The 26151-nt window shown below is 35.0% G+C and overlaps 1 long non-coding RNA gene across 1 annotated transcript in view; it reads left to right on the top strand.

The window, feature by feature from the left end:
• The window catches only part of LOC140614424 (uncharacterized), an 89262-nt gene extending 69337 nt beyond the window's left edge, over positions 1–19925 (top strand). The window contains exon 2 of the long non-coding RNA XR_012015286.1: positions 18785–19925. This is a non-coding gene — a long non-coding RNA (uncharacterized lncRNA). The remainder of the gene's footprint in view (positions 1–18784) is intronic.
• The last annotated feature ends 6226 nt before the right edge of the window (positions 19926–26151 follow it).

Here is a 26151-nt window from a genome sequence, read left to right as displayed (position 1 = left end):
TTAAATCCTGATAGGCTAGGCAGTGTACTTTTTTTTTTTTTAAAGGTTTTATTTATTCATTCATGAGTACACAGAGAGAGAGAGAGGCAGAGACACAGGCAGAGGGGAAGCAGGCTCCACGCAGGGAGTCCGATGTGGGACTCGATCCCGGGTCTCCAGGATCACGCCCTGGGCCAAAGACAGGCACCAAACCGCTGAGCCACCCAGGGATCCCCTAGTGTATACTTTTTAAATGATAAATCTTGGTGTCAAAAATAGATTTGAGTGTGTGTAATAATTCTTTGAGGTCACAGACTAAACTCTAACACAGTAAACAGTGATCCCTTGCCTGCTACCTCCTTTCCTCCCTTACCTGTCTCCTCTTTTAAGTCTTTCTGTTCATATTTTTATGTTCCATTAATAATGAAGATCCTATTATTCTTCACACATATTCATTCTTTTTTTTTTTCCCCCTCTCATCTCTGTGGCTTTGCATATCATCTCTTCTGTGCTTGGAACTTCAGCTCCTTCTTTGTCTAACACAAGCTTATTATTAAGGCTCAGATCAAGGGTTGCCTCCTCTAGAAAGGCTACCTTGATGTCCTTAATTCCATTCAGCACATCTCTGAGTGCCCTCTTAATATTCCCTGCATTTCTCCGCCACGTAAGAGTTGCAGTTTTCTGTAGCATTTTGTCTTTGTTCATAACTAGTCTCTGACTTGTTTGACTACAGAAACTGGATCAGATACATCATTTAAACCCATGTTCCTACAACTTAGTGGATGTTCAGTAAATAATTTTAGAAAGAATGAATGACTGAAGTATCTTTAGTAAGCTATACATGTAGCTGCAGGAAAAAAAAATGTCTTGGGACATTTTATAAAGGAAAATATTTTTAGTCTCAGCTTTGCTATAATTATGGGCTTCAATTAAATTGCTGGCTAGACAAAGCTGGGGTAGGAGAGATGTTCTTGGTAAGTAGGGAGACACTGAAATGACTATTTTAACAGAACCAGAAAAGTTGAGATCTACTACAACAAGTCATTCAGAAATTGTGAATTTCATTTCATATATCTTTAAAAATAGTGTAGTTTCTGTCATTCATTCATATATTTATTTTTGAGGATTTATAATGAGCTAAGAATTATGTTACAATCTGGGGAAATCAGGCTGCATATGGCACATGTTCTGTCTCTGAGGGCTCACAGTCTGGTCAAAGATAATATCATGGCTTGTAGACAATCCTATGGAGATGAAAGATTTTTAATGATAAGAATCCAGCCCAGTAAATGTAGAAAAATCTCTGAAGAGAAACAATTTAAGTCAATCTGCATATGGAACTGTACAGACGAGGGAAGGAGGAGGGGAAAAGTTCTCAGGAGGCATCTACATGGACAAGAACTCAGATTTGTGTGATTTATTTTACTGGCAAGGACTTTAATGGAAGAAAGAGAAGGCAAACAATGGAAAAGGCTGCCTGAGATGGATTATGGTGGTAGAGGCGAAAGGGTTGCATCCTTGTCCTCTATAAGCTTGTGACATTGACCTGAACCAAGGTGCACTTTCCTCATCTGTAAAGTGGGTATAAAAATAAGTAAAATGTAAAAGCCTTGTGCTAATGCAAAGTATGAATCAGACAAAAAGTGCAGTGTTTTGTTTTGCTTTTTACAGATCACAGCAAGTTTTAGATGTTTTTATGCCCAGACTCTTAAGTGTTCTGAAATACTAAAATGGGTGTTTGGCTCTCACTGGGTTGCCCCTGACAGAAGGCCCTCTGAGCCACCCAGCCCAGGCCAAACTGGTGGAGCGAGGCTCACTGAGCTACAGAGCACAGCATGGCCTTCTCTTCTCTGCATTTGTAGCTCGAGGCCTTAACCTTTTATCATTATTTTAATGATGTTTTTATGTTTAATTTAACTGTAAATCACATTAACAGAGTTTTGACTGGTATGTCAGAGGGCTTGAAAACTGAGTTAAAGTCATTCTAAGAGCTAAATTTGTCAGGTCTGACATGTTTAGTCAAGATGATCCAGTCAAGTGTAGAGATGTCGGAGAGATACAGCAGGATGGTATTTAATTTGTTCAGGACTGGAGGGGTGGAAATGGACTCGTAGTAGAGCTTGCTTCATATTAGCAACTGTAAAGAGGATAATTTGTGGCTTTTCTTAAAGACATAAACCAAAGAAAAATGCCCCTGTAAAGCAACTGATTATATATTATGCTTAAATTATTTTCTGAAGAATATGATCACAACTGAACATCACACAATTTAGGAGACATTAGTGAAATTTGATACTTACCTTATATTGCATAAACCTATTATAGTAATGAAAGACAGGCACTTATTTTTCTATAAGTAGAAATCATACCTTTCAGGGTCAAAAATCCCATTTATGAGGTTTGCACTACCAAACATTTTCTTTTTTTTTTTTTTTTAAGATTTTATTTATTTATTCATGAGAGACACAGAGAGAGAGGCAGAGATATAGGCAGAGGGAAAAGCAGGCTCCATGCAGGGAGCCTGATGTGGGACTCGATCCTAGGTCTCCAGGATCTGGCCCTGGGCTGAAGGTGGCACTAAACCGCTGAGCCACCTGGGCTGCCCCAAACATTTTCTTTTCTTAAAAAATATTTATTACAAAATTGGCATTAAAGCAAGAAAGAGATAAAATATAAAAAAGTAATCACTATTACTATTAATATTTTGATATATATGGTTTTTTTTTTACTCTTTCTATGAAAAGTATTAGGATATCACAGCTGCTGAAACAGATACCTCTAAATTATTAGTGGCTTAACACAATACTTTCTCACTCTGGAGGGGATTGCCAACAGTGGTGGTGGGGGGGGTGGGAGGGAGGGAAGGCAGTGCTCCCTCGTGCTCTGCTCCATGCAGTCACTCAGAGAAGTGCCATCGTTAACCCATCGTTAACCTTCCTACTGAAGATTCCTGGCCACCAACCTCCAGCCAAGGTGGAGAGAGAGGGTGACCAGTGAGATGTTTGTAAATTGCAGACCACAAAATATTGAACCAGCATTTCTGCTTACACTAAGAAGTGCTGGAGAGGAAGAAAGTTGCCTGTGTACATTGTCTCCTTTGCCATGGCAAATGCGTATATTAACAGGCTCATATCCTATACATTCTGATTATTGTCTGTTTGCTTACCTAGCAATACACCTCAAACTTCATTTCTTGTTGTTAATATCATCATTATTTGATTACACTGCAATTTTGTACTTTTTAAGTCAATTTCTTGTTGAACATTTTGGTTCATACCAGTTTTCAAGAATATTTGCAATACTATGCCTAATATCATGCTTGTGCTTTTGCATACAAACCTGATTATTTCCTTAAAAAATTCCCGGAAGTAGAATTTCTGGGTCAAAGGGTATGTATTTTAAACAATGACAACAAAAAAGACTTGACACTTTGCTAAATTGCCTCCAGAGATTTATATTCCCACCAGCAATGAATGTGCCAATTGATAACATTTTTCTCTTGGGTAATGGGGTCTGTAGATGGGAGTTGAAATTGTATTTCCAAGATCCTTTTTATTTTAGGGTATATTAAAGAACTGGTCATCAAGTTCTACTAAGTGATTGGCTTGTGCTATAGGAAAATCAAGAAAATTAATTGAGGTTGTTTTTGTTGGGAATAGTACTTCATTCTATATGTTTGACACTAAAAGAGAGCTTCAATTTCCTGCCTCTCTCCATTTCAGTAACTGAAGCTTGGTTTTTACTGTGGCTAGAGGAAGAAGACGTAGGGTGTTTCTTAAAATTCTATAACTAATTCAAATGAAATAAATAAGGTATTTAAATGTATTCTTAAAAAAATATTGTGATAATGAGTTAAGAATGATTTCTGGGTACTGGTGAGCACAAGTCACATTAGGTGAAGGGAGAACAAATCTAGGGAATGAATGGAGAGACAGAATCATGCCTCAACTTTGGCTTCATGCATTTCTTGAGAAAAAGGATATAGAATTACATAACTATTGTCATTGCAAGTTATGAATTCCCATGGCCAGCAGTAGCCAAAGTCAAACTTAAATTTTAAATTTAATTTTAAGCATTGATAATACTTTTAAAGAGGTATAAGATTTAAGGCATCTTGTGAGTTTTCTTTTACTTATTATTTTGACAATCATTTTCCAAGTTGCTAATGATCGTTATACACTCAGTTAAAAGTATAATGTTTGGGATCCCTGGGTGGCTCAGTGGTTTAGCGCCTGCCTTCAGGCCAGGGCCTGTTCCTGGAGTCCTGGGATCGAGTCCCACGTCGAGCTCTCTGTGTGGAGCCTGCTTCTCCCTATGCCTGTGTCTCTGCCTCTCTCCCTTTCTCTTTCTGTGTGTATCTCTCATGAATAAATAAATAAAATATTACAAAACAAAAGTATAATGTTTGAAAAAATATGTAATATCTGGATATACTCTGAAACCATATAGATTGATTTTATTTAAATGATAAGTACCTTTCTTTCTGTTATTTAAAATTATATTTGGGTTTAACCTTTATTTTAAAGTTATGGACTTCTAGATTTAGATTTGTTGCCATGTTTGTTTATATATGTTAAATAGAAATAATTTATTACAAAATTCATTAATTCAATTCTTGTTTTTCTATTGTAAGATAAATACTTAGCGAAAATAAGAATTTGTGTCTTCCTGAGATGTAGCATCTATAGAAATATTTTTCCACAAAGTAGAAACTATCATCTTTGTTATTAGATATCTGAGTTGTTAGTATGTATATGTGCACCATGATGTATAAGTACTTCTGTGAACAGATAAATTTATGTATGTTGTATAGAAATCTGAAATTTTTCAGGTGGAAAAATTCTACTCTCTAAATACTCAGAATGGCCCTGTCAAAGTTCAAAGAATGTATGTGCTGCCAAAGCGAGCATGTCAAAGTTCAAAGAATAATCGTTTTCAAAACTAATAGGCATATATGCCTGGAGTAGAAACATAAACAACAAACAAATAAATCATATGAAAAATGAATCCACATTCTTTTTAAAGTATATAGAAATTCTTAAAGTCTAAACTTGTGTCACAACTACTTTGTTACTTTCAAACCTTTTTTTTTTTATTATCTGAGGCCATGTACTCAATTAATTAATCAAGCACATGTGAGGTATGAGATACATAGTCCATTGTCCTTAAAATTTGATAATTTACTGGGGGAGACAAGCTAGTAAACAAGGAACCACAATTCAAAACAATAAGTATTCTTATAGAGGGAAGTCCTGGGTTATCCTGGAACATAAGAAAGAGTCCTGAAGGAGATCAGAGATCAGATTGTTTTATATTTGCATTGATGCTAGTTGTATTTTGAAGCAGTTGGTAATTTGTTAGTTTTGAAAGCCTCTGAGTTACCACTATTGCTAAAAGACTCTTCAGATCATTCAAGGAGAAACACCTAGCTGTTCAAGTTTCCTAGTAAGTACTCTAAAGAGTAATGGAAGGCAGTCTGTCATGAGCTACGGTGGTCCATTTAGCTTGTCATCTTTTGACTTCAGTTATTATTGGTGTTGCTATTCTAGACAATACTATTTGCAAATCTTTAAAGCATACACATCCTACACTTAGGAAAAATTTATACTGCATAAATATTAATGATTATGATGCTGAGTGAGAAGTTTTAATTGTTTGTAATCGATCTTACAATTTTAGAAGTGATTGCAATCAAATCCAAACACACTTGACATAGCTTATAGGTCAAGGGAGATTTGAAGGACTTGAACTGGCCTGAAAGAACGTCAGAAAAGACTAGAAAATCAGCAATTGAGGGTTGGAGTTGCCTGAGGTCAGGAAGAGGGAGGGTCTCTGTAAAGGGCTCCCAACAGCTGGGCTGTAAAAGGTACAGCTGGAGCAGTTGGAAGGGAGATTGGAAAGGCCTGATACTGCGGAAGAATGAGGGTGAAATGAGATGTGCCTTGTTTAGGACAATAAAAGAAAGGCAGGAACAGCTGCGGGGTTTGGATCTGAGATGCACGGCAAACCTGGTTGCAGAGAAGGCCTAATTGAACAGCAATGGGAAACATACATATGTATATATGTACATCTGAAGATGCACAAAACAAATGCTTAGAAAAGACTTACATGCTTAGAAAGTTCTGAATGATGAACTGGAAGAATGAAGATTAAGAGCCAAAGAGAATTGAATGGGACAGACAGTTTGATTATGCGTTTCAGGTTAGAACATGCTGTAAATACCATGCTAAGAAATACTTGGACTCTACCCTGGCCACCAAAACCAATTATCATCTAAGTGAGTTTGGTATATTGTAAGTTCTTAATTGGAGCCTTTAAAACATGCCGCAGCCTATTTATACATGGACTAATAGGAAATCAATTTAACTTCCTCTACATTCGTTTAAAAATATTAAAAACATTTACATAATTTTGTGATATTTTTCTCATTGTAATAGGATACAGTAGTCAATTAATTTTTTTCTTTCATTATTAACAATGAGCTTTTATGAAATTGCTGCTTGGTGCAAGAGCTGCTTTCTATCTTTGGGTCATTAGATTTGCTGCTTTGAATTTAAAGGGAAGTAATATTAATTCCCCCAAATATCTTTTCTTCAAATTATGTAGCAATGCCTTTTTCCTCTTCTTTTTGCACTGCATAATATAATCTGGCAAAAAGTAAGTGTGATCTTAATTGTTAGACTTGTTTATTCCAGGGAGGAACCAATGGAGCACTTACAGTAATTAACATATTTTCTGTGGTCTTCTCATTTTGTTAATGATATCTTATTGAAGGCTGTGCAGTAATTACTGCCCACTGAGGTACATACGCTGAAACAAATTAATGGCCAATGACCAATAATGATTACACTTGTAATTATCTATTGTAAAGTATAAGCAGAAAAAAATTGAAATTAAAAACAATGTTCTTTGAAGCTAAAATTAAACTGTATTATTAAACTGTGCTAAAAATCATATTAACAACTCAATAGAGAGATGATACTCTATGTTTTATCATAATCTCCATTAGTTTCATATAAGTTACAAGAGACTTTTATTTTTGCTAACATTGCAGTTTCACCCAGTGGGATACAGAGGTAAAGGTGTGAAGAATAGGATACATACCGTGTTTACTCTTAGGTATGACTTTTAGGTATTTGTAGCACATTTATCTTAACATGGGCAACATAATTTTCAATGACTTCAAGAAGTTAAAGTCATTTTTAAAAAATATCTAATTGGCTTTATTAAGGGATTCATGAATTGGGTAGCATCCCGTCTAGCTAGCAGAGAGATGCTCCCATTAAAATAATTTTCTACACCACAGTATTTCCTTCTTTCTTCTCTAGAGATTTTTTCCCCCAATTGCTTCTTGTCACTTCTCTATGCTTAAGAAATTCTGGGTCACTTACCATTTTTAACAATTTCAATACTCTTTAATATTCAAACTTCATTTATTTCACGGATTTATCAAGATAAAGAGTAGTTTTCATAAAACACAGTCCACTCTAAGTTGGGATAGAGGGTGGTGGTAGATATTCATGCAGTTTTCACACAATACAATTTGATTTTTGTAAAACTGAGCAGTTTGAAACTCCTCTTTCTTTATGCTACCAACAACTTCAATATATATATTTTACATGTGGAAAAATAACAATAAACTTTAGCTGAGGATTAGCATAGTACAATGTTGGGGTTCACCAGACTGGGTTACAAGAGATTGGAGTCCTAAGTCTGTGTCACTAATTAGCTGGCAAGTCACTCATTGTCTTTGGGCCTTGGTTTTCTGACCTGAGAAATGGGAGCTTTGTACTTGATCATCTCCAAGGTCACTCATTAGCTTTAATGTTCTGTAAGTTTTGTAACAAGGATCCTAGGAAATTGGGAACTATTTCTCTTATCTCTGATTACATTCTTGTGTGAAAACATCTTACAAACTTTTTCAGGTGATCTTAATTATTTGGAGTTCAGATGATGTGTCAAATATTCTCATTTTTGATTCTCAGGCCTGATCAAATATTTAGGCTATGAAATAGAATAAAAAATTTTTGTTTGCCTGAGTAAAAAATAAATGACACTAGCATCTAAACCTAGATAACCTAGCTTAAATGTACACACTATTTTCCAAAAAATTAAAACTATATTTAAATTATTGTTAATTAAAATATTTAATGAAGTATAATGATTTTGTTTATAATAGTGTTTTGATTTTTATGAAAATTTGCATTCCTGCAAGATCAGACTTGAGTTTTTATGTCTTTCTGTACCTTGACTCTTAGCATGTATTAAAATTCAAGAAATATTTGTTGAAAGAAAAAAATGATTGTCAACATATCTTTCTTTGCTTTTGAATGTTTTGTATGTTGGTTGCTATTTTGTTTTAAATTATTTCCAGTGTCGAGTATCTTTTCTCCCTCAAATAGGAAGTTGGCTTCCTCTGTGACAACTTAAATGTTTTACAATGAAGCAATTAAGGCTTGATTCTTTGAGTTAAGGTTTATTATTTGGATAGGGATGCCTTGGTGGAATTGTGATCTTGCTGTTTTAAGTTGAATATCACATCCAAATTGCTTTTTTTAACATATGAGGAAATTGGGCATAATGAGGATATAAATTGTTAGATTATTATCTAAAATTATCTAAAATCTCTGCCCTGGAGATTTCCGTCTATCTATTAAATCTTCTTTAGGATCCACTAGCAAATGATGAGAAAAGTTGTTATCTAGCTTTAAGGTTTTTTCAGGACCTCTGACTGCTTTTAATTTTTCTTTCAGTTCATGGGAACTGGTCTTTTACGCCTGACTGAACTTGGTTTAGATTTTTGACAGTTTTTTATTTGCGTCCCATTTGGATGTTTTTCAAAATGTCCAGACTATTCACATTACATCTGAATAAGCACTACCTAATGGTTTAATTCAAATTGTCTGGCTTACCTCTAATTAGTATTGTTAATGTTTACAGTTTATTTTTAATAAAATAAGCTTTGTGGCTTTATTTTAATAATAAAAATATAGTAAAAATATTATATTTTACAATAAAAATAATGTGGACATTATCAGAAGTTTTAAAGAAAAATTTGTTTTAAAAAACTGATAGAAAACTCCTAGTTGGGCTAAAATGAGAAATGACAAAGTAGCTAAAATAACTATCTCTTATGATATAATTTGGAATAATCTTGGTAGTCATCTGTTAATATATTTAGACCTAGCAACATTGGCAAACTGAAGGTTATGGAGATGCACATAGAGAATATCTACCTGCTAGTCTTACCGTATTAATAATTAACACTAAAGTTTAAATATATCCAAACCTAGTGCATGTCTGCACATTAATTTAAAAAAGGCAGTTTGCTACAATATGAAGCTAGAAATTGTTTCCTATTCTAACTTAGTAATTAGTGAAAAAACAACAGATTCTGAGATAACTATTATAGAAAGTATGTTAGAAAAATAAAATATTCATTACTTGGCTATTTATTTCTAGTCCTGAAATCATGAAAGGCTTTTGTTTAGTCTCCTCAATATAATTTAAAGAAAGTTATTTAAAAAGTTAATAAGGCAAGAGCCTGAAATTTATTTAATTAAAAAATAATGAATTTAAAAAAGAGAGGTTATGGGCCATTACACCATAGTCTTGTCTCTAGATAAGCTGCTCTGTGAACTTGGGCAAGCATATTTATCCTTCAGAGGCTCATTTTCCTTGCTTGACATTCCCCACTTTTCTAGTCTTGAGCATCACTAAAGTCCTTTCAGAAACCATCTACAATGTGTATGTTGGTGTTAGTGGTTTAAATTTATATATATATAGTTATAGATATAAATTCTCTTAAAATCTACATGGAAAATTTATAATCTTAAATGTATATATACCTCGTATATGAAAAGAATAATCCAGAGGAATAAATTGCGTTTCTATTTTGTTCACATATGTAAAATAATTCCTACCATGTCATTTTCTTCAATGATGTGTACGTTGGAATTATGGTCATAAGACTATCACAGTCAATTTTTTTCTTTTTGGAAACATTTCAACATCTCTATTCAAAGACTGACTGGATCATGTTTACAGAGGCTTTTCAAGGCATCTGTTCTTAGCCACAGCTGAGAATGGGGCCCACCGTGCAGACTGGAAGGATCCACCTAGAATTTGTTGAATTAAGTCCTTGCACCTGGATATAATTGTCGTGCCGCTGTGCTGGGGTTTTCTTAAGCTACTGGTAAAACAAATTAGCTCAATTTAAACTGGCATCCAGTAGAGAAGCAACAACTCACCTCATATAATGTTTTTCAAATAATTATTTTTGTATTGCCAGTTTTACCTCATGAATATTTTCCTGGGGGCTGGGTGAGAAAAAAATGTAGCTAAACCAGAGACATGATAAACATTCTAGTTGTGTTATAGGCTTTGATATTATTGCAGTATAATTAAGATATGAGTAAATATGCGATTATAGTATCAGTTCAGCTGGATTTTTTCCGCCACTAAACAAAACATCAATTCAGGTATTTAGTTGTGAGGTAAAGTTTAAGAAATATTCTCATACCCATGTGCAAGTTTCATAAACCATTGATGTATTTGCTGTAGCTTTAATAATACACCTATTTTTACAGATAGAAAAAATGCATGTGAGCGATATGATGAACAGGAGACAAGATTCATTTATGTTTGTCAGTAGAATTGATGAAACTCACGCGGTTATGTATTTTTGAGTCATTTATACTTGGCAACCTAATTCACAAGTTTTCTTGGAAACCCAATAAACTCAAAACTTTAATGGCTGGTAAGAATAAGGCTAGTGCTTGTGGGATTATGGGGCTAACACATGTATGTATTTCTGCGTGCATTCATTGCTTACCCACTTAGTACCAATTTCATGGGTGTCAGGAAGGATTCTCAGCACTGAAGACACTGCAGGGAAGTATGAGAAGTTCCTGGCTTCCTCAGGTTTACATTCTAGTTTGGAAAACACGCAGGGAAAGAAAGAAGGAAAGAGAGAGAGAGGGAAAGCCAGGAGGGAGGGGGGAAGAAAAACTAAGAATATAAATATGTAATTTCAGTTCAGTGTTAAGTTTTATGAAGAACATAGTGTGGGCTAATTAGAGAGTAGTGGCTGGTACACTTCGATTGGTCCAGAAGGCTTCACTGAGAAAGTTTTCATGTTTATCAGTAAGCACTTATGCTAGCTGCATTAATATACCCATGTATTTCTTAATATGCCTTTGCATCTCTAGCCACCTTGCACAATGTCTAGCACAAGATGGAGAAAAATCTTCCTTACTCATACGGGAAGGCACGAAGCTTTTAGAAAGATCTATGCCCATGTGTAGGATATATATATAGGACATATATTTTTCTCCCAAATGTAACATACAGAACACAATAAATCAATATTACAAAATGATTTATTACAAAGGTTTGGATATAAAGCCCTATAGAACCTTTCCTAATCATTTTTCTTCAAACATTGTCACTTCTTTCCTTGTCATAATAACTTGTACATATTTCTCTTAGAGTACACCCTGCCTTGCATTGTCATTAGTTGTCTACCAATGTATTTTCCTTTCAGGGTTTTACTCTTTGATAGAAGCCTTTGTTTAGTGTATCTTTGTATTTCCAGGGCCCCACAACAAGTCTAGAAGCAAATCAAATGTGTTTTAAGATAAGTGTGCGGTAAAGGGATTCTACTGTAGTTCAAATGAGAATGTTCCGAAATGTTACATAGGAAATTTCACTTATATAGTGATATTCTGAGAGTAAAATATTGTGGTTAGGTGGCAGAGCTGAAGTCCGAATTCCAGCCCCCCGGCTGGCTGACTTGTGCTCATTGTTGGCAACAAACACGGCCACCGAGTTTTGATTAGCAATGACAACAGCACTGCTGCTGGTGGAAATAACTACCATTTATGCTGCTCTAATGTCAGCTAGTGGCCACTAGCTACACTGTCTTAGCAAATCCTGATAATTACCCTCTAATAAGGCAGGTATTATATACCCATTATACAGACAAGTAATTGAAACTCAGAATGAGAAAATGCCTGAAGTCATCATGCTTGTCGTAGTTTAAAATATGTGTGTGCTGAGTTATATTTATGAAATGCATGGTATGTAATAAAAATAGTATACAATTCCAAATTAAAATGTTATAAAATGGCTGATGTATATACATGCACATTATGTATGTATTGCATATATATATTATATGTGTATATATGTATATACATGTACATATATGTGTGTTCTCATATATATATAAATACATGTGTTGTTAAATGGTAGTGGGATAGTCTTCTGTTTTGTTTTGGTTAGATTTGGTTTGGTTTTGGTGGGATAGTCTTTTGAATATTTGGTGAGGAAAGGGATATGTATCTTGGTAAAGTTTGGGATGGTATAAACACGTGTGAGTGTTTATGTGTACATATAAACTCATCATTGTGTGTAGATATTTGTAAAGTTATTGGATACTATCAAATTTGAACCAATTTATAGTCATTATGGTAGTCTCCTTACTAAAAAATGAACTTTGGTTTGGAGGACAGGGCCATTTCATGTTTATGTGCTCCCAATGCTTAATACGGTGTGTGGTACAATGTAGGCGCCCACTAAATGCTTGTTAAGAAATACAAAAATTGGTATGCCTGGGTGATTCCGCGGTTGGGCATCTGCCTTCAGTTCAGGGCGTGGTCCCGGGGTCCCGGGATTGAGTCCCACATCAGGCTTCCTGCATGGAGCCTGCTTCTCCCTCTGCCTGTGTCTCTGCCTCTCTCTCTGTGTCTCTCAGGAATGAATAAATAAAATCTTAAAAAAAAGATTAAAAAATTTTAAAAAAATTAACAAAGCATAACATTGTCACATAACATAGAAGGGCCTAAGATTTTTAGGCCCATTGGCTTTAAAAACCAATGTCAAGAACAGGGAAAAACAGTAAACAAATACTGGCTATTATTTTTTTTTATTCCAAAAGCTTAGTGAAGTTTTATTTCTATTATAAGAATTAATGTATTTCAGCACTCTAGTTCTGAGCAATAGTGTTCATTTTAAAAGTCTGACGTAGGTCTGTAATCCACAAAATAAGCAGCTAAATAAATATTTTATGAATCTGATGCTAATGATCACTGATATTCACACATTTATATATGTTCACACAGCAAATCATAATATTGACTGATAAATGTGTATGTTCTAATACATCATTCGCATACATACACTCTGTAACTGAAAAAGAGGCTCCCACACTGTGAAGCTATGAAGGCTCACCAAATATCACCACACACTTTTCAATTTATGGATTCTTTTGTTAATATAGAAAAAGGCAGAAAGAGGTGCAGACAAAAAATCTGTAACCTGAAAATCAGGAGAAATATGAATCTTTAGAATTAAGTCCTTTCAGAAATATAAAAATAGGTTCAAAATTAAGTAAAAGGGTATTTTTATCTCCCCATGGGATGACGGAGGCAAAGGTCGGTCCTCACTGCTGGTAATTTATTTTATGTTTATATGTCTCTAGGTACAGAGAAAGTAGAACTCACCCAAATGCTTTCTAAGAATTTAAGCACACAGAGTCTATTATATGCAGCAAAAAGTGAAGAGCTGATCTATATATATAAATGTAGGTGACTTGAGAAAACAATCTTACTTTTGCCTCGTTATGTGTATCAGATATTAGAAAAACCAAAAGTGTTTCTCTGTTTAATGCATTCAACTTCCAACTTACCTTGTACCCTGAGTACAGGGTAAAAATAATCCAGTCCATAAACTATTAATTAGAAGATTTTAGGCAGAAGCTCCTCATAGACTGCGCAGTACAAGTGTGCAATTCTCAGAGTTAAAGGGAGGCACTTTATAAGGATGTGTTTTATCTCTTAGTCTTTCTATGGGGACACTTAGTTCATTTTATGGAATTGGAGTTACCTTGGGAATCATCTCTCTCAAGATGACGTGATTCCTCAGGCATCCCAGTGTAAGCAAGGCTCTCACAGTTCTAATATTTTTCTTCAGTTAATATTGAAACCAGGTGTCTGTGTGGCTCAGCCGGTTAAGCATCTGCCTTTGGCTCAGGTCATGATCCCAGGGACCTTGGATGGAGCCCTACGTTGGGCTCCCTGCTCAGTGAGGAGTCTGCTTCTCCCTCTCCCCCATGCTTGCTCTCTTTCGCTCTAACTCTCAAATACATTTAGATAAAATCTTTTTTTTTTTATTTATTTTTATTTTTATTTATTTATGATAGTCACACACAGAGAGAGAGAGAGGCAGAGACACAGGCAGAGGGAGAAGCAGGCTCCATGCACCGGGAGCCCGACGTGGGATTCGATCCCGGGTCTCCAGGATCGCGCCCTGGGCCAAAGGCAGGCGCCAAACCGCTGCGCCACCCAGGGATCCCCCATTTAGATAAAATCTTAAAAAAATTAATATTGAGACCAAAAATGGGAGCGTGACAAGGCTTTAAAATCCCCCAAACTATTTGATCCTATCTTAGAATTGCATTTGTAACTCTGAAGAGAAAATAAATGTTTTGTTGAAAGATAGTGTAGAGACTCAGTACAAGATTCTAGAAGTTACATGTCTATCACAAAAGATCTCTTTTTATGGACTGGATGATAGATAGTTGACTTCATAGAAAATTTTGTTTTCAAATTTTAATGTCCCAAATTTAATTTCACCATCTGATACCCACGGAGTTGTTAGGTGATAAAGTGATAGGGAGGTAGGTAATTGGAAAATAAGAGGTGCACAATAATCTAGTTGCTCCGGACAAAATCTATGGAGACATCTTTGATTTTTCCCACTCTTTCATTATTGCAAATGTTCTACACTGTGCTTTCAAAGTAAGTATTGTGATTCTATTGATTTCTCTATATCTCCACTTGAGCCGGTACCTTCTTCTGTCACCTGGACTACTGTGCTGCTTTCCTGCCTCTGGCCTCCTACTAAACTGTATTCTTTGTACAGGAGCCAGAAAGATTTTTTTTTATAAGTTTTTGTCAGATCATGTCACTCCTTTAAAAGCTTCTATAGCTTTATTCATAATGGCCCAAACTGGAAACAACCCAAATGTTCATCAACCAGTGAATGGATAAACAAATAGTGCATTCATACAATGGAATTCTTTCAGCAATAATGAACAACTGATACACATAACAACGTGGATGCATCTCAAAGGCATTATGCTAAGTGAAAGAAGCAAGACACAAAAGGCTACATGATTCCATTAAATGACATCCTGGAAGAACTATGGGGACAAAGATGTGATGGGATCAGTGGTTGCTAGGGGGTAGAGGATAGGAGGGACCTCTATTTCTTGGTTGTGGTAGTTATACAACTTTACATATTTATCTATAATCATCAGACTGTTATGTACATGAAAAGGGTGAATTTCATTACATTTGTAACGATGTTATATAACCATCACATATATGGATGTAATAAAATTTATTATATGTAATAATTATATTTGTTGCTTATAATAATTATATACATATACATATACATGTTTTTATATGTATATAATTGGGAGACCCAATTCCATAGAATGCGTTAAGTGTCCTTTAGAGAAAATTAAGGGAATAAACTCATCCTCATAAAGTGCCTCCCTTGGACTCTGAGAATTGTACATGGGTACTAGAGTCTATGAGGAGCTACTACCCCAAATTATATATACATGAGGTAAATTATATCTCAATAAACATGACTTAAAAAAATGGAGACCATTCTATGGCCTCTGCCTGTATTTAGAATAAAAATCCACACTCCTGACTCTGGCCTCTTAGGCCCCTTGTGAACTCGCTTTGCTGCGTGCCTTTCATATTTCTCTCCCGGACTCACACTGTTTAGGTCTACCTAGGGGGTTTTCTTAGATGTTTGATATTTAACTTTAAAAACAAATAAATTGTTAGCCTCTAAAAATAACTTACTTTTTTATTAATGAGGATTTAAAGTATAAAATCAGGTATTAAATTTTTTTTAGAATAATAGCTGTATTTTCTCAACAAGAATTAAAAGCCCCATTTATGAAAACTCTGTTTGTGTCATAATAGGCATCCTGATTCTTAGTACATGGAAAGGGGAGAAAGAGGCAGTAATTTTAAGTTTCTGAGATCATGTTCAACTTAGTGACCAGATATTTTCTGACACTTAAACATGATGTAAGAAAAAATGAATTTAGGCCATGTTAATTAATTAAAAAAATGATTTAAAAAAATCATCCTTTACCTATCATGTAAAGGATACTCCAGAGAGGTATATTTTACTTTCTAAAACTATGATAATTAAATTTGATTAAATAATACCCCTTCTATTTTATTTAGAAATTTTAATTTAACATACAAACATTTAATTACATATATTTCAGACATACACCTTCGTGTATGTTGAATATGGGCCAACACACAAGCTTACAGAGTTTTATAGCATATAAAAGAATAGAAACTGTGTGTAGAAAACACACACCTTTATTTTACACTCTCGTACACATTTTATTTAGTTATGAGAAAAATATACTTTTCTAATAGTGGCATCATATAAAAGTAAAAATTCAGTTCATGTATCTAAATTAGATTTACAAAGCTTCTATAAATGCGTTAAAACAGATTCACATAAATCACGAAAATGTCATCTTAAAAAAACAAGTCACATTTATTATCTGGTAGTGCACTTCATCTCATGGGTCACATTTACATATTATGCACCCCAGGAATGTGTCAGGACTAGACAAAATTTCCAACTTGTGTGAGAAATAGCAAAAATACAAGCTGACTCTATAGTAGGATCATGAGACTTGAGTTTTTAAAGTTTTTCAAATGACTATTTCTTTCCTCCCTCTTTTCCCTCCCCCTTCCTCCCTCCTTCCCTCCCTTCCTTCCTTCCTTCCTTCCTTCCTTCCTTCCTTCCTTCCTTCCTTCCTTCCTTCCTTCCTTCCCTCCATTTCCATGAAGAAAGTTTCCAGTTTATGACCTTAGGATATATATTCAACTCACCTCAAAAACTTTTGCTGTTCAGCATGCATATCGTCATTATTCAGATTGCTTGCTAGCCTGAGTCCCAGAATTTATTTTAAGGTATCCAAGAACAGGATGACATTACTCAGGAAACATCTTGTGCAATGATGCTACATCCATCACTTGACTAAGAGCTTGTTTTCAACTTTATAAACCAGTGGGGTGACCTTCTGTTCCCAAGAGAGGGCCTAAAACGTACTGGGCAAATCTTTGGCTCTTGAAATAGCTGTTCAATGTTACAGATGTTCAGGTGACTGACTAATGGTTTCCTTCCCCCATAAGACAGCTCCTGGGAAGCTCTAGGATGTAGCTTTAAACTGGAATGACTCTGGGGAGCTAGGTTTGATATGGCATGGTCTCGAGGCATCTTTAGTCTGAAGTTCTTCCAGGAAGTCTGGTGAGTTCTAAAACTTCCTTGGCAAACTGATCTGCTCTGACAGCATGAAGAGGAAAATGTAAATGAAGAAAATGCCAAGGTCAAGGCCTTGCTTGGTGCTTCCTGGGTGTAATGACATAGTGGTTAAAAACTCTAGCTCTGAGGTTGAGATGCTTGGCTATCCTTCCTGGTTCCATCTCTGCTGGCTGCATGACCAGAGCCTCAGCTTCTTCATTAATAGTAATAATGATATTAATAATAATCATGATAATACATTTTCTAATGGAATTGTGAGAATTGAATGAAATTAACCAAGTGCCTAGCACAAAGTAAACATTAGCTAAATGGTTTCTATTAGTCTTGTTACTGTTACCTCAAAAAATAATTCAGCCAAAGTTGAGAGACTACTGAGGATTTTCTCATTTTATCAATGATAAGAACAATTTATACAACAGTTATGATAAATACATATGCAAGGAGTTGAGCACATTGGCAGGTGGAGTTCAGAATGCAAGTAGGTGCTGGAATTTAAAATATTCTTGACCAGTTTATATAGAGATAGGAAAATTTTGTGTTTTTTTTTTTTTTAAGATTTTATTTATTTATTCATGAGAGACACACAAAGAGAAAGAGAGAGAGAGAGAGAGAGAGAGAGACAGGCAGAGGGAGAAGCAGGCTCCATGCAGGGAGCCTGATGTGGGACTCGATCCCAGGACTCCAGGATCACACCCTGGGCCGAAGGCAGGCACTAAGCTATTGAGCTACCCAGGGATCCCAAAATTTTGTGTTTTGAATCAGTTTACTCTGTTCAGGTTTAGAAATAAGCATCTTATTTTCTAAGTTATATAAGTAGGTATAATATTTAAGGCAACAAAATATTACTTATAGGAGGAGGCAGCTCAAGAAGTAAACCAATATATGTTATATTTTTCCGGTATAACTTTCTATGAGAAATTAGTCTAAGGTAAGAAAAATAAAATCCATTAGAGCTCCTTCAGCATTTTGCAATGCTTCTTATACAAAATGCTAAAACTATAAAAAAAAGAAACAAAGCTATCTATTTCTTTTTATTGCACCTGTACCAGGTCCAGGAAGCTAATTATTGAAAAGACATCTTCCAGAAATTAAGCAGGCAAATATTATTGTTGTTTTAATATAAAATCAATGGAAAATATTTAACATTTTTATATCTATTTCCTTATTTTCCTTTCCCCTCATTATTCTTTTTACTACTGCTATTATTATTACAGCTGCACAGAAATGACACATTGCTAAATAGCAGTGAACACTGGAAGAAGGTTAAGCAAAGTTAATTTATGCAAGGAAACTGCAGCTAGAAATGCGGGAGGACCTTATTCTACTTAATAAATATATTATTTGTACAGGTCAGTTTTACCTGCTGTGTATTTCCAGGCATCCAAATAATTGTTATTCTCAACTGTCTCTTCTCATGTCTTAGCCAAGCTAAACCACAAAGGACGAGCAGCTCGGAGCTTAGCGAGTGCTTCCCAGCTGCCCCCCAGGAGTGCTGGGAGCAGCCTGAAGAGCTTCCCAGAAGACCCGCAAGGCCGCAGCAGCATCACTTACAGAAACGGCCCGGATAGTGTTCCTTCTGGATTCATCTTCTGGCTTTGTGATCTTGGGCGAGTTACTTATTTTCCTCCATTTCTACATATGGAAAACTAGAGGAGTAATACCTACCTTCCAGATATGGCTTTTATAAGAAACAAAGGGGATGATGTTTGTAAAGGGTTTGCTAAATGTAAAATGCTTATTCCACTGATATCTATCATCATAGTTAATATTGTGCCGTTAGCTTGAATCTTGGCTCTCAAATGGGAATAATAATTGTGCTCACTGCTTGGGGTTGTTGGGAGGGAAAGACTACATGTAAAGCAGGTGGGGCAGTTCTGGATGCATTTCCATGCTCTTTGTTGTTATTACTCTACTAACTCTTATTTTCACTCAGAAGCAGATCAGATTGATACATGTAATATAGACTTTAAGAATGATAGAGAAATGAGATTAATTTTTCAAGAATGAAAAGAGTAAACACATATTGTTTATGAATATGCAATATTTAAAGTCTACATGCCGTCCAGCGATAAAATCACTTCATTGACAGAAATATTAACTGAAAAAAGAATTTTGGTCATTTAGGTTTGTATGTTCTTTGAACAGGCTAATGTGAGGACAAAATGAGGTGGCTTTTGAAAGTCTATCTGGCTTTGGCTGGAAAGAATGTTTTTAACTGGAGAGTGTTTTGTATTACCTGATGGATTTTTAACTTCTTGAACATCTTTAGTAATTAGTGCATGCAGCATTAGCTAGGTAGCTTTTGAACATTCAGAATTATTCTTTACTATCTTAAAAAGATTGCGTTTTATGACGTACATAAATATGCAAGCATATATGCTCTTTAAGATGAGATGAAAGGGAACGATTTTATTCTACATTAGAAAACCTGGGTTAGTGCTTCCCAAATGTTAACAGGTGCAAAGTAGGTAATAAAACCTACCACAATGAAAATATTACTCTGGTCAACTTTCAGAAACACTAGATTAATTATAACTCCAAAATAAAGATTTTATTGAACTGCTGCTCAGAATCTTTAGTATATTAATGTGTACTGAGGACCTCCAAGGATGGCAGTAGTATGTTTGCTAATATTATTTGACCACTGAGTCCTTTTTCTGAGAGAGCTATTGTTAAGGAATATATTTTGGGAAATGTGAGGCTGGAAGATTATTGTGTTTCCTGTCTTCATTTTTAAATGAGAGAAAACGAAGTTCATAGCAGTTTAGAATTTTCTACCACATTTTCATCTTACTTGCTCAATTCCATTGGGGACATCCTTGTAAAGCTACTTTACCAGTTTCTAGGGATAAGGGACTGTGGCTCCTGGCTTCTCCTTTTTCCTTCTCTTGTTTTGAAAGTACAGATTATTCCATGGGCTAGGCCCAGAAAAATTCTGGTTTTGCTTCTAGAGGGTCTGATCCTGAGGAGGGACGAAAAAAGTAGCACCTGAGATTTAAAGTACCAGGAGAAAAAGACAACACTCCAAAAAAAATCTATATCTGCGAGAACAGCTTTGGAACTTTGAAAAATTATTTTAAAGGGAAAATTAAAGACATCAATAAAACCAGGAAGGTGATTATGATGACAATTGTTTTATTATGTATTTTATTAATTTTGCTCCAGGAAGGAGGGATAAACAATAGGAAAAGAAAATCTCAATTGAGCATCCTTTTGTTTTGTCTTGTTTTTGTTTGTTTTGTTTTAGTCTTCAGCCTTGATGTTATTGACGTTTGGACAGGATAATTCCATATTGTGGAGGATCGTCCTGCATACCATAGGATGTTTAGCAGCTTCTACCAGATGCCAGTAGCACCTCATCCCCTCTTGGTGATGACCAAAAGTGTCTCCATACATTGCCAAACGTCTTCTGGGGGGCAAAATTGACCCTGCTTGAGAACAATTGGTCTACTCCCGGCCCACAGTATTTTCCCCCTTTGGTACTAAAAGAGGAGTACAGAAAATGGAAGAGCATTGTTGTAAATGTTCATGTGAATAATATAGTACAACTGCAAATATGTTCTAGAGGCATAATAATTCTTTAACAAGTTTTCTGTCATTTTTCTAAGTGTGGGTTCACTTTTTTTAAGATTTATTTTATTTATGAGAGAGAGAGAGAGTGCATGTGCACATGCACACACGGGAGGGGGCACAGGAGGGGGAGAGGGAGAGAGAGAATCTCAAGCAGACTCCCCAAGGATCACTCCTCCCTGGGGGGAGGGCTAGATCTCAGGACCCATGAGATCACGACCTGAGGTGAAATCAAGAGTCAGACACTCAACCGGTCAACCAAGTGAGCCACCCAGTTGCCCCTGAGATCACTTTTAGTCTATTAGCTGACTTATTTTTCATTCTTTTGCCCTGATTGCCATTTCCACTTGAAATTAGTAAAACATTCACTTTGTGCCTTAAAACATTTAAGAAGGAATTACTAAAACTGTGACTTAATAAAAGATCTCCTGGTTGTTGTAATCTTTCCAGAATTAACAAACATTAGTCATGTAAATAAAATAAGTAGTGGCCAAATATGTTGGTTAAAGCTATATACCTAATGAAATGGGATGACAATATAGTACCCTGCCTATTTATATTTTCACATTCTTTTGGGCTAAAAATTCACACCCAAGAGAAATTCACAACTTGTCTCTCAATAGTTTCCACTTTTCATATTGGCGTTTGGGACTCTCTTATAAGACTAGAAATGAAGCTGTCCATGCTAGGTTAGAAAAGAGAGAATCTGAACTTAAACTTGTGGTTTCCTAGCACAATCGAGTCTAAAAATGTGCATTACGATATTGTTTTAATTATCATGTATGTTTCTTTTTATCTTGGGTCTCCGGGACTGAACATTCACTTCTAGAAAGGAACATCGTACATTTTTAAATTTATGTCAACCTATACTGGATTTGAGAGATACCCTAAATAAAGGAGAAAAAAAGAAAGGAGAAATATCTAAAAAGAAAAAAGAGGCATGTGTATCCAGTAACTAGATAGATTCTCAAAGCTTGTACCTGTGTGGTAGTCTTGAACTAACATCGTGACGTGATATTCTCTGCTTAATTCACAATATATGTTTTCTAGTTTAAAAAAAATCTATCTAATTAAAAGTAGGTAGATGAACCCTAAAGGAATCTATACCTTACTTAATAGAAGGAATATTATTTTCGTTTTGCTTTCCAAAGTTTCTTTTGAATACAGAGTTTTAAAATAATATGTAATACATTCACCACCCAGTTATCCTTAGTGCTTATATTAACTTTAAATAATAAAAAGCTTAAAGTCCGCTTTCTCATTTTTGAATTTTACATATGATTACATTTAAGTTAATCTTCTTTATTTGTTTTCCTTTTATAAAAAGGTACTCTGTTACCTCTGTCGGATTACATTAGAGGATTTCAGTGACATTCTTGTACTAGAGAAACTACAAACACTTCTACAGGCTATGTATTTATGCAGCCACAATGGGTATAATCCTATTTTTATGAAGAATGAATAGAATTGACTTAAAAATAGAAATAGCTTCCTGAAATCACCTACATTCTATTTAGCCCAATTTAAAAAAAAAATAACTTAAAAGCTTGTTGCAAACATTTAAATCAGATAAGTCAGCACAATCCCTTGCCAAAGGTCAAAAAGATTGCAGTAAAAATCCAAACAGAATATCAATTGGTGCCTGACAAGGCAAAGGAAGTGGACGATTCAAATACATTTCTTTTTGAATACACATTTGCTCATCTTTGCTCAAGGGTCAAAACAGAATTATTCTGGAATAGAAATGGTGACTGTATGACCTGTTGTTTAACGAGTGTTTCTAAACTGGTTTATAATTACCAAATTAATCTCAGAATATATTAAAAACCTATTTGCACAAGCTATGTACAAGTAAAAAAAGGAGCAGAGCACTTTACCTGCATCGATACAAAGCATTGCATGACAAGTATTTGTTTTTGTAGTTATTGTGGCTTTGGGAACAAGTAAATATAAACAGCAGGAAACAAAAATACAGAGGCAGTGCAACTGGAGGTTGTCAGGGAGCAGTATGGTGGCGTGAGGAGCCGAATTCGGCTTGAAATAAGCTTTGTTTCAGTATGCGAAAGAGGCTTTGGCGCTGTATCAGACCTCTGGGGCAACCGCTCAGCAGGATGGGGATTATCCAGCGGTTTACTATAGTCTGTGCTTCCCAATTCATAGAAAACTTGCCTCCCTGTCATACTCTTACATTAACTCACTTTTCCATCTTTTTTTTTTCTTTCTGGGATTTTAGGTCTTTTGGCTAAAAAGAGTAGCGGATGTTAATTCAGAATCTAAAAAGTATTTAATGAACATAATTGAGAAGGTACCAAACATTTGACATCTATAGATAGTAAGCATAGCATGGGTAATTTTGCACACTGAGGAATTCATTATCTGAAATTGATGTTTCTTTGTCATTGGTGGCCCTACCAAAAATGTCCTGAGCACAGATTCACTGTATTTTAATACAACTGCCACTCACTCATAATAAAGTTCCAAATGTATTTCTATTCTAACAATGAAATGAATACTTTTCTCTTTCTTTCTTTTTCTCTTTCTTTCTTTCTCTCTGTGTCTTCTTTCTTTCTTCTTTCTTTCTTTCTTTCTTTCTTTCTTTCTTTCTTTCTTTTCTTTCTTTCTTTCTTCTTTCTTTCTTTCTTTTTATTTTTAGGCTTGACGGGGTTAATTCCATTTAGCTGTGAGAAGACTACGCTCTGGTGGAAACCCCATGGTTATTCCAAACGCATGACCATCAAAGAACCAGATTAGCTGAGTGAGGAGGGAAAGGAAACTGTGCCCTTCCTGTCTCTTAATAAAGCTAAGATTACAGAAGTATTTAATAACCATTGTGGGTTTTAATAGGAAATTGTATGAACACTTTTGGTAATTCGCTCAATCTATGGTTACCATTGAAGATTGTTTTTGTTTAAGCTAGCTTAGATATCTAGAAAATGTTGTAAAACTAGGATCCTATTACGCATAGCACTGCTAAGTAATCAACTATAAAGACATTAAAAGTTCTTTTCGGATATCTCATTTGCACTGAGAAGAGTGAGTTGCACCACGGCTAAAGAAACAACAGCAATTGTTTTATACGCACTGAGAAGGCAATAAAATGTGGATTCCTCATGTAGGTCCAAATGTAGCAGCTGGATTTGGCTTTATGAACCATGAAAAATAGTTCCCATCTGGAAGTTGATGTTGAATAAAGATGCAACAGTAAGACAGCATTTTACATGAAACATTTTATACATGTCTAGCACAATTGTTTGGAATTTCCAGTTATAATTAGAAAATAATAACTGAGAATCAATGAGTGTGGTATCAAATACCCAAAACTCTCTTAATCTTGGAGAGATTGTTTTGCTCATTAAAAACAAACTAGGAGACAGCGAAATTAATATAAAATTCTCTGAATAAATAATTAGTACTTTAATAATTGCATGGATACAATTATTAGATACAATTAATAATTGTATCTATGCAATTATAGTCACTTATTCTGAAGTTTAAAATTTCATTGGCAATAATGGCAAATTCTTAGTTATTGGAAAATGTATGGTAATGCGTTCAATCCACTCCTTCATTCTACAGCCTATTATAAAATGTTAGTTGTGTTTTTGAATAAATTTTTGTCAAACATTCCATGTAACTAGTATTTGAAGTCACAGATATGAACTGGACCTGCTAAGGTTATTGTACTATCCCCTAGCTTTTGAGGAAAACTATTCTCAAATAAAAAATAAACATAGAACCATAAATCCAATTTTATAAGATTGGGATAATGCTTGTCAGCATGTTCCAATCTCCCTCTGAATTTATTATGTAAATTGATCAAAATTATTGCTTACTGCCAACTCTTTAATAGATATTTTGCATTTAGCAAGGACAGACATAATTTGCCCCCTTTCTGCAGTTGTTTCTGCCCTATTAAAATTGAGAGAATGAGATGATAAGAATGTTCCCAATATTTATAGGCTATAATGCATCATTTTATATATGTGAATCCAACTATATAAGATTTAAATTCAAAGATACTATTTTTTCCATTTTGTCTGTTGGTCCTTTAAAACAGATGAAGATGTTATTAGTAATCTCAGTCTTTTCTTTTAAATATAAACTTTTTGAGTTACCTAACTATTCTAGACAAAACAAAGCCTGCTTTAGTATATCTGCAAATTTAAAAGAAAAATTGTAGCATATTTTGAAGTTCGTTGAAAATGCAATAAAGGGAAAGGGTAGAAGATGCAAATAGAAGGGGTAAATCTATTAAAATTTATTAAAACTTGACAAAATTTACTAGATAATATTATCCTAACCTTTCTGGTTTTTTTAATGCTTATTTCTAAATTCATCTACAAAAAAAAAAAAAAAAAAGAAAAAAGAAAAAGAAAAGAATTGATGTGTGTAGGGGCACCTGGATGGTTCAGTTGGTAAAGCATGTGACTGTTGATCTTGGGTTCATGAATTCCAGCCCCATATCAGGTGTAGAGCTTACTTAAAAATATTTTTTAGGGATCCCTGGGTGGTGCAGCGGTTTGGCACCTGCCTTTGGCCCGGGGCACGATCCTGGAGACCGGGATCGAATCCCACATCGGGCTCCCGATGCATGGAGCCTGCTTCTCATCGGGCTCCCGATGCATAGCCTGCCTATGTCTCTGCCTCTCTCTCTCTCTCTCTCTCTTTCTCTCTCTGTGTGACTATCATAAATAAATAAAAATTTTTTTAATTAAAAAAATATTTTTTAAAAAGTTTGATCTGTTTTGAGTTCTACCTATGTGAAATAAAAACCAAACTATCAGAGACTACACTATATTCTATGTTGATACCTAGCCAACATACTGATTGTTAGACTGCTTTCTGCTAAGTCCAAAACTCTACAGCTTAAAATTTTTAAATCACAAATTATCTCAGACTCTTTAAACACTGTATGATTAAAATTTGAAAGATAAATAAATGTCAGTCATTTTGAGAAATATTTCTTATTTCCCAAATGAATTAAGCATGAATTCTTTTTAAAAATGGAAAGACAATCATTTTTCCAATTATTTTTATCCAGTTATTTAATTCTTAGAGGTGGGTATGGGCAGAGGGAGAGGAAAGAGAGAGAGTCTCAAGCAGACTCCATACCCCAACATGGGGCTCAACCTCACAACCCTGAGATCATGACCTGAGCCAAAATCAAGAGTCGGATACTTAACCAGCTGAGCTACACAGGTGCCTCTCCAATTATTTCTA

Source organism: Canis lupus, chromosome 22 (assembly GCF_048164855.1).
Source record: "Canis lupus baileyi chromosome 22, mCanLup2.hap1, whole genome shotgun sequence".
Lineage (NCBI taxonomy): Eukaryota > Metazoa > Chordata > Mammalia > Carnivora > Canidae > Canis > Canis lupus.
This window is presented reverse-complemented; position numbering and strand designations above follow the sequence as displayed.